This window comes from Apium graveolens, chromosome 4 (genome assembly GCF_009905375.1).
Source record: "Apium graveolens cultivar Ventura chromosome 4, ASM990537v1, whole genome shotgun sequence".
Taxonomy (NCBI): domain Eukaryota; kingdom Viridiplantae; phylum Streptophyta; class Magnoliopsida; order Apiales; family Apiaceae; genus Apium; species Apium graveolens.
In genome coordinates this window covers 30,176,400-30,186,912 of record NC_133650.1, presented here as the reverse complement: position 1 = coordinate 30,186,912, position 10,513 = coordinate 30,176,400, and the positions used below count along the sequence as shown (strand labels likewise).

General features: G+C 36.4%; 1 non-coding gene across 1 annotated transcript; it reads left to right on the top strand.

Annotated features, from left to right (window-relative positions):
- Nucleotides 1–4,533: 4,533 nt before the first annotated feature.
- LOC141722823 (small nucleolar RNA R71) lies at nt 4,534–4,640 on the top strand. Its single transcript, XR_012575823.1, has one exon. It is a non-coding gene; the product is annotated as a small nucleolar RNA R71 (small nucleolar RNA).
- Nucleotides 4,641–10,513: the final 5,873 nt, after the last annotated feature.

Below are 10,513 nucleotides of genomic sequence, written 5' to 3'. Positions count from 1 at the left end.
CATTAAATACTTCTTTCAATAGCCTTAGTGTTCTTAACCTTAGCATGTAATGGTGATGACACTAATAAGATAACACGAAACTAGTAAACGCCAACTTTCGTTGTACGAATACCCTACTGCCAAGCATCCACAAAAGAGATAGAAGTTGAATAAACACCAATTATGCTTAGTCCTTATATGTCTTTAAGAATTGAAAACATAACAGTTTAATGCGCAAGTTATCTATCGTCATTACATAGGGCAAGTAAGATGGTTAAAATTACCTACGAATGTTAAAATTACCTACGAATCATGCATAACAAATACATGAACCTATGCTAGCATGGCAAGTTCTAAACCTCTATATTCATTATCGTTTCAATAGAAATTAACACGCTATCTTATATGTGAGCTACGCACATAAGACGAATAAGCACAACCAATACTAGGATATCATACAATCACCACACACCAAGATATCGAAACAAATTAATTATTGAAATCCATAAGTAAATCCGCTAGAATCCCATGATAACGATTAGCCCATAATTGAACTTATCATCATCATGGGTTCCAATGAAAGCATGGTACAAAACAAGGTCTTAATAAACTGAATAATAATCAAAGTATGAATAAACGAGATCTAGGTTCAACAAGAATGAAAACGAGCATCCAAAGTTACAACTAATTCAAAGAATCACAAGTAGAAAACAAGATCTTCTTTTTCAGAGTTGTTTTGTGATTTTAGGTCTTCTCCTTGGTATCCCAATCTTCCCGGATGATAAAAACCCTTTTTTAAGTATATATAAGCCCATATTGGACCTGGACCCTTAAAATCGTCAAATTCCACTCAAAAAAGGCTTTTTCAGCGAAATCAGCGAAGTCAGTCGCGCATCAGCAGGCGGGCGCCTGCACCAGCAGGCAAGCGCCTGCTACCCTTCTGGAAAAATTCTGATGAATCTTATTTTGGCCATAACTTGAGTTCTACTCGTTAGAATTAGGCAATTCAACTGTCCACGCAAAGCTAACGAGATTCTCTACAACTTGAAAATGGATTTGGCTCCCAAATCTGATCACTTTTTATCACATTTCCTTTAAAAGCTCCTTTCTTCATTTAACTGATACCTGAAATGTAATAACACAAAAATACATTAAAATACCAACAACTTGAGTCCGATACACCAATTTAAGCTTATAATAAAACATTTCAAGTGGATATAAAATCCACTTATCACATCCCCAAACTTGAATCGATGCTTGTCCTCAAGTATAAACAGACTCAAAACTACAAAACAAGCCTAATGCATGAATGCAACTACGTGAATGCAACTAAATGATAATGCAATCGATCCCCTCAAAATAACCATAACCAAATGAATAAGCCAATGCCTCTAAGAATGCAATAACTTAAAACAGAGTTCGAATAAATCCCACAAACCAACTCATAAACCAGAAACGTGCGTGTGTGGAATGCTTAACAAATATCTTTCAATACTAGATCAATAACAATAACTTATCTATCATCGAAACAATCAAAAGTTTATAAATAGAATAGACAATAAACGCATTATGACTCACAACACCTCCTTTCTACTAGAGTTATATAAGGATTCACACTATTATTGAACACATAACAAAAATGCTTATTTGATCGTGCAATGAATGAGGTCCCAAAACACTTATGCAATAATACCCATATAGCAAGCGTTAGGTTAGCGGATCCCAGACTATAAAAGCCTTAAAACTTAATAAGTCGAGTATTAAAGAGCTCACTCTTGATCAATTATGCATAAACACATACTTTTTTCTTTTTTTTTCTCTTTTTTCTCTTTTTTTTTCAATAATTTTTGAATGAGTGCATTTCGCTCCATCTCATTCAACTCTAGACTACTCATAAAAAATATGAGTCGGCCACTAGCCATTTGACGCCTAGACTTACAACAACTAGCAATGAAATCCAAGTTTTTCTCCAGATAAAAAAAATCAGTGTTTTTACGTCATTACGAGAATATCACAAATTTTAAATATAACCAAGTGATTAAATCTCTATAACAAACAAGTATGATCATGATCTAGATCAAAAGTAACCCTACAAGACTTTGTGAAAATATTTGTTTCTTGCATTGAAATCAATTCATTAGGACTTAAACATCCCTCTATTCGTCATCACCACACTCAAATCAACATCAATTTATCAAATAGCATAGTTCATCTTAAGGGATCATGCTAAATATGCATGCAAATGCAACTATATGAAATTACATAAAAACAAACAAATATGTCCTAAATGAACAATCATGCAAAAATATGAATGAACTACAACTAAACATGTAATATGAATCTATATAAATCTATATGGACACACACACTACTTATCCTTACATTATCACCCCCAAACTTAAAATTTTCAATGTCCTCATTGAAGGTAATAATAAGGATTTCAGGCATACCTAGACATCGGAAAGATCACCCTCCTCGGGTGGAGGATCGGGTGGCCAATTAACCTCGCCACCAGTGTCTCGACAAACAGTACCGAAAGCGTGTGTCAAATCTTCAGCAAAATATCGGTGGATGACATGCATGGCCTCCATACGCCTAGTCAATCTTCTATATTGTGCATCACCAATACCAGTCCTATCAACTGCCTGTGGTGCACGAGAGGGACCATCTGTAAGCATGACGGAAATCGGCCGGTCACCCTCTACATTATTAAAAGTATATCCCAACCCCTTGTCAAGGGGTACACCTAAGAATGCATAACTCAAGTGATCTGGTAGTGGGTTGAGATCAAGTGTGAGAGCATCTTCAGTCGACGGCTTGAGACGTTCCTGAGAAATTTTCAGCTCTACTAACCCAAGAGAATCGAATGGCATATCCAACTTCCTTTTTCATGGAGGTGCATTCAAAACCTGCAGTTGCTCTACTTTAAAGCACTCCTCTTTAGCTGTGGGTAACTTTATTTCCTTGAGCACATTAAAAGTGACCTTTTGGTTGTGAACCTTCATAGAAAGCTCTTCTTTTTGCACATCGATCATAGTTCGGCCTGTAGCCAAGAATGATCTTCCCAAGATAATGGGAATCTTCTTATCTTCCTCAAAATCAAGAATTACAAAGTCAGCAGGGAAGAAGAGTTTATCCACATTGACCAAGACATCCTCCACTATACTTCGTGGATAAGCGATGGAACGGTTATCTAGTTGCAATGACAAGTATGTTGGTTTCGGATCAGGCAGACCAAGCTTCTTGAAGATAGATAAGGGCATCAGATTGATGCTAGCTCCTAAATCATATAAACATTTGTCAAACGACAAGTTTCCGATGGCGCAAGGAATAGTGCAGCTTCCAGGATCTTTAAGCTTCGGAGGCAACTTCTGTTGCAGCACAACACTGCATTCCTCTGTGAGAGCAATGATTTCTAAGTCATCGAGCTTCACTTTCCGAGGGAGAATACCTTTCTTAAACCTCGCAAGCTAGGCCTCTGTTCAAGAGCTTCAGCGAAAGGTATGTTGATATGAAGTTTCTTGAACACCTCTAAAAACTTCTCAAACTGCTTATCCAGCTTTTTCTTCTGCAGCCTCTTAGGAAAAGGAGGTGGAGGATAGATCTGTTTCTCCCCTGTATTACCCTCAGGAGGAGTGTGTTCCATAATAGCCTTCCTTGGTTCCACCTCTGCTTCCTTTTGCACTTCTTCTTCAGCGACAACTACATTTTTTGAAACTTTAGATTTTTCAGGCTCTTCGTCTTGCTGACTTTGGGGGCGTGCGATCTTTCCAGACCTTAAGGTGATGGTGTTCACCTGTTCTTCAACTTCCCTCTTCCCTGGATTTGTTTCTGTATCACTAGGAAGCGTTATTGGTGGTCGATTCAATAAGGCTATGTAATTTGCCCTATTTGGTTCTCCAGAGTTTTGATAGAAACAGCCTGGCTTTCGCATATAAGAGCCTGGTTTTTGTACATAAGCCGCAACTCCTCCAATTCCGATTTTTTATTCGAAGATAGACATGCACCAAGAGTTTGTTTTTTGGTGTAATTTGTTGCTGAAAACCAGGAGGGTTGAATAGCTTATTTCCAAACTGCTGGAATGGTTGTTGCATCGCATTCTGATTGTTGCTCCAGCTGAAGTTAGGATGATTCCAGTTGTCAGGATGATAAGTGTCTGGAACTGGTTGCTGCGATCTCTGAAAGTTGCTCACAAACTGAGCTGATTCACTAGATATAGCACATTGCTCCGTTGCATGCGGACCTACACACAGCTCACAAACACTAATTATCTGCTTAACACCATAGTTAGCCAGAGAATTGATCTTCATAGACAACGCCTTTATTTGAGCAGTGATAGCCGTAGTTGTATCCACTTCAAGAACTCCTGCTACCTTCCCATGTGGACATCTCGGGGTTGGATAATGATATTCATTAGCAGCCATCAGTTCAATTAGATTATAAGCTTCCTCATAGCTCTTTGTCCATAATGCCCCGCCTGATGCTGCATCGAGCATGGGTCTGGACTGTGTTCCCAACCCGTTGTAAAAAAAATTGATGATCATCCAATCAGGCATTCCATGATGAGGACACTTCCTAAGCATCTCCTTGTAGCGCTCCCAAGCTTCACACAAAGATTCTCCCATTTGCTGCGCAAATTGAGTAAAAGCATTCCTCATTGCAGCTGTCTTCACCATAGGGAAGAATTTAGTAAGAAACTTTTGAGCAAGATCTTCCCAAATAGTAATCGAACCAGCTGGTAGAGAGTGTAACCAGGTCTTAGCTTTATCCCTCAAAGAGAATGGGAATAGTCTCAGCTTCACATCATCTTCAGAAACACCGTTGAACTTAAAGGTGTCACATATCTCAATAAAATCCCTAATGTGCATATTGGGATCTTCCGTTGGAGAACCCCCAAACTGGATTGAATTCTGCACCCATTGAATTATGCAAGGCTTGACCTCAAAGGTTTTTGTTGTGATAGCTGGCCTGACAATGCTAGATTGAATGTCATTGATCCTGGGTTGAGAGAATTCCATCAAGGCTTTTGTTCGTGCTATTGGATCTCCCTTTGTACTGAGTACCTGAAATAAAAACAAATAAACCGTGAGAGTAAAAGAGTCTGAGTTAGTGAACTTTAACGACCACTGATGACAAACACACAAACTAAAAATTAACACCGAGTCCCCGACAGTGGCGCCAAAAACTTGTTAGGGCGAAAACACGCGCTAAAATTCACGCAAGTATACGCGTTCGCAAGTAGTATAAGATATAAATCAGATTCGTCCACACAGAGAATGGTTTAGGTTAAGTTCAATTTATGCACCTATGTAACAATGTATGGTTATCGCTCAATGCTAAGACAAATAACAAATTGGGTTTATATTAAACTAAGAGATTATACTAAATAACATTAACTAAGAGAATTGAGGTTTAATTACTATATATGACAAACATGGGATTCTAACTTCATTAAATACTTCATTTAATAGCCTTAGTGTTCTTAACCTTGGCATGTAATGGTGATGACACTAATCAGATAACACGGAATAGTAAACGCCAACTTTCGTTGTACGAATACCCTACTACCAAGCATCCATAAAAGAGATAGAAGTTGAATAAACACCAATTATGCTTAGTCCTTATATGTCTATAAGAATTGAAAACATAATGGTTTAATGCGCAAGTTATCTATCGTGATTACATAGGGCAAGTAAGATGGTTAAAATTACCTACGAATCATGCATGACAAATATATGAACCTATGCTAGCATGGCATGTTCTAAACCTCTATATTCACTATTGCTTCAATAGAAATTAACATGCTATCTTATATGTTAGCTACGCACATAAGACGAATAAGCACAACCAATACTAGGATATCATACAATCACCACACACCAAGATATCGAAACAAATTAATTATTGAAATCCATAAGTAAATCCGCTTGAATCCCATGATAACGATTAGCCCATAATTGAACTCATCGTCATCATGAGTTCCAATGAAAGCATGGTATAAAACAAGGTCTTAATAAACTGAATAATAATCAAAGTACGAATAAACGAGATCTAGGTTCAACAAGAACGAAAACGAGCATCCAAAGTTACAACTAATTCAAAGAATCACAAGTAGAAAATAAGATCTTCTTTTTCATAGTTTTTTTGTGCTTCTAGGTCTTCTCCTTGGTATCCCAATCTTCCCGGATGATGAAAACCCTTTTTTAAGTATATATAAGCCCATATTGGACCTGAACCCTTAAAATCGTCAAATTCCACTCAAAAAAGGCTTTTTCAGCGAAATCAGCGAAGTCTGCCGCACATCAGCAGGCGAGCGCCTGCTACCCTTCTGGAAAAATTCTGATGAATCTTATTTTATCCATAACTTGAGTTCTACTCGTCAGAATTAGGCGATTCAACTGTACACGTGAAGCTAACGAGATTCTCTACAACTTGACAATGGCCTTGGCTTCCAAATCTGATCACTTTTTATCATATTTCCTTTAAAAGCTCCTTCCTTTATTTTACTGAGACCTGAAATGCAATAACAGAAAAACACATCAAAATACCAACAACTTGAGTCCAATACACCAATTTAAGCTTGTAATAAAGAGTTCCAAGTGGATATAAAATCCACTTATCAATACATGATACAACCTGAGGGTTTTATCGATCATAAGTTTGCTAAGATGGTCTGTAAGTTGCTTCGATCTATTTATGGATTGAAGCAAGCCTCAAGGAGATGGAATCGTCATTTTGATGAAACAATCAAAGAATTTGGCTTCATTCAAAATGAAGATGAACCATGTGTTTACAAGAAGGTTAGTGGGAGCCATGTGGCATTCCTAGTATTATATGTAGATGACATATTACTAATAGGGAATGACATACCTTCTCTACAGGTTGTTAATACTTGGTTGGTAAATAGTTTCTTGATGAAGGACTTAGGTGATGCTACCTATATATTAGGGATCAAGATCTATAGAGATAGATCAAGGAAATTAATAGGCCCAAATCAGAGTACATACATTGACAAAGTATTGCATCGTTTCGGAATGCAAGAGGGAAAAGGAGGATATGTCCCAATGTCTCATGGGATATTGATCTCAAAAGATAACTGCCCTAAACCATTAGATGATAAGGTCCGTATGAGCAAAGTTCCATATGCTTCGGCAGTTGGATCTAAAATTTATGCGATGATATGTACTCGTCCTGATGTTTCATATGCCTTGAGCATAACGAGCAGATGCCAGTCTAATCCTGGTGAGGGTCACTGGACAGCTGTCAAGAATATTCTTAAGTACTTGAAAACAACTAAAGATTCATTCTTGGTGTATGGAGGAGATGATAAGTTGGTTGTAAAGGGTTACATTGACGCCAGCTTTCAGACATACAGAGACGATTCAGTATCTCAGTCAGGTTTTGTGTTTTCCCTTAATGGAGGTGTTGTAAGCTGGAAGAGTTCAAAGCAAGAGACAGTAGCTGATTCTACAATGGAAGCTGAGTATATTGCTGCCAGTGAAGCAGCCAAAGAGGCTGTTTGGATACGGAAATTAATAACGGGACTTGGTGTGGTTCCATCGATCACAGATCCGGTTGATCTTTACTGTGATAATAACGGAGCCATCACGCAGGCTAAAGAACCAAGGTCCCATTCACAAGCAAAGCATATACTTAGGAGATATCACCTCCTTCGAGAGATTAATGAAAGAGGAGATATACATATATATGAAGTACATACTGATGATAATGTTGCAGACCCACTGACTAAGGCTTTGTCACAGCAAAAGCACAAAGGTCATACTAGTTCCATGGGTATTAGGTACATGGGTGATTGGCTCTAGTGCAAGTGGGAGATTGTTAGTGTTTGTGCCCTAGAGACAACACTATTATGTTTATATTATGAAACATTTGGATTATTAATTATGATTATATGGATTATTCTTTAGTAATTTATTATATCTTTATTTTCTGTGATAAGATGTTAGATTAATAAATGTCCTTGGAATATGATATATAAATCTATATCTCTAAGTACATGACTTAGAAATGAGATTATGAGAATAATATTGATATTCCTAAAGATCCCTAGTCAAGTATTATTGTTAAGGGACGATAATAAATACATTGAGACTAGTGTGTTTGTTGGCTGATGATCATATCCCATTGATCATAGGTATGGTGATACTAAAGTCAAAACACAGGCACATGTATTAAATACATGGTGCTGGATTGACCCATTGTGAGATACTACATGTTTATAGTGTCATAAGTTAATCTCAAAGCGATAATGATGTATTGGTCCTTTGACCTGGAATCATTATATTTCTATACGAGAATTAATAAACTTTGATACTATTCAAAGTTATCCTTGACCAGGTAATAATAAAAGTAGACATTGGGTACATTATGAATCGTATGAGAAATATGAATGACCTAGATGGGATTTAGCCCTCCTTTATTAAAGGACTGATATTATTGGCCTCTTGATTGAGTAAGACTATAAAATGCATGGCCGTGCTCAAATACTGATTTGTTTAATAGTTTACTCATTAATCAAGGAAAGAAGGATTGAACATTAACAGAGGATGACACAATGCATGCCTCGAGTTTGATCTATAATATAAGGCTAAAGGGATTATATTACATTGTACATTATTCACGAAAGGTTTAATTGATCACCGATTTAATTATTATTACTTGGGTAACAATGATATATTACTAGATGCCGCTCATTATTTATGATTTTAAATTAGATTTAAAATTGTTGCCAACGTAATAATAACCTAAAGGGTCGCACAAAGAATGATTGTAGGATTATTTAATTTAAATTCAGATTTAAATTATTTGTAAGGAAATTCAAATTTAATATTAAATCCGAAATTAAGTTATTGGATGATTAAGTGAGACTTAATAATACAATAATTAGAATTTCGAATTTAATAATAATAATAATAATAACTCTAAAATTCAGTTTGCGGTTGGAGGCCCATTAGCTCTTGCCTATATAATATCTTTTTCTAATGGAATTAGGGTTACACATTTAATTTGATAAAACATAAACCCTAGCAACTTGAAGAGAGATAAAGAGAGCAAGAAGGCGGCCTCAAGAACGTGCTAGTACACACCGATCCTCCGGGCGATCATTCGTGTGGATACCTTCAAGGTGTAGATCGTTCCAGCGATGGGCTACGTGGTGATCATTCAAGACCTCCATCTTTCCATTAACGTAAAGCTTCTTAAGGTAAACATACTGAACTACGAATTAAATATTGTTTTCCGCATGGATCCTGCGGAGGGTTTCGATAATTTAAGATTTAAATTCACATTTTTCATTGCGTTTATCATATTCCAAGGATATTTATTAATCTAACATTTATATCGCAGTAAATAAAGAATTAATAAATTATAAAGAGAATAATCGATAGAACATAAACATTAATAATCCTAATGTCTTAATCTAAAACATCATAGTGTTGTCTCTAGGGCACAAACACTAACAATCTCCCACTTACAGTAGAGCCAATCACCCATGTATCTAATACTCATGGAACTAGTATGACCATCGTACTTCTGTTGCGACAAAGCCTTAGTCAGTGGGTCTGCAACACTATCATTACTATGCACTTTACATTTATATCTCCTTGAACATTAATCTCATTAATAAGGTGATATCGCTTAAGGACATGCCTAAACAGTCTCCTTTTCTGTTTCGAAAATATCAATATATTCGGCTTCCATAGAATCATCAATGTTCTTGCTGTGAACTATTCAACCTAACATCAATTATATTTAGACAAAACACAAACCAGGCATAGACACATAATTATCCTTGTCTATCCATAAATTAGGTTAAGAAACTAGTATCAGTGTAACCCTTTACAACTAGTTCCCTATCTTCTCCTTACACCAAAAATAAATCTTTAGTCCTCTTTAAGTACTTAAGAATATTCTCGACAACTATCCAGTGACCCTCACCTGGATTAGACTGGTATCTGTTCGTCATGCTCAAAGCATAAGAAATATCAGGACAAGTACATATCATTACATACATTATAAATCCAATTGCCGAAGCATATCAAGCTTTTTTAAGACGGCTCTTGTCATCTAATGATTTATAAAAGTTATCCTATGAGATCACTATCTCAAGAGACATCGGGACATATCCACTCTTTGCCTCCTGCATCCTAAAATGATGCAATAATTTATCAATGTATGTACTACGACTAGATCGATTAATCTCCTCAATCTATCTCTATAGATCTTAATCCCTAATATATAGGTAGCATCGCCTAATCTTTTACCGAGAAACTATTTCTCAAGAAAGTCTTAACAGCCTGTAAAGAAGGTATGTCATTCCTTATTTGTTATATGTCATCTACATATAATACTAGAAATGTCACATGGCTTCCACTAACCTTCTTGCAAACACATGGTTCATATTCGTTTTGAATAAAGCCAAAATCTTTGACCGTTTTATCAAAATGAATATTCATTTTCCTTGAGGCTTGCTTCAATCTATAAAGATAGAAGCAATTATAAACTATCTTAGCAA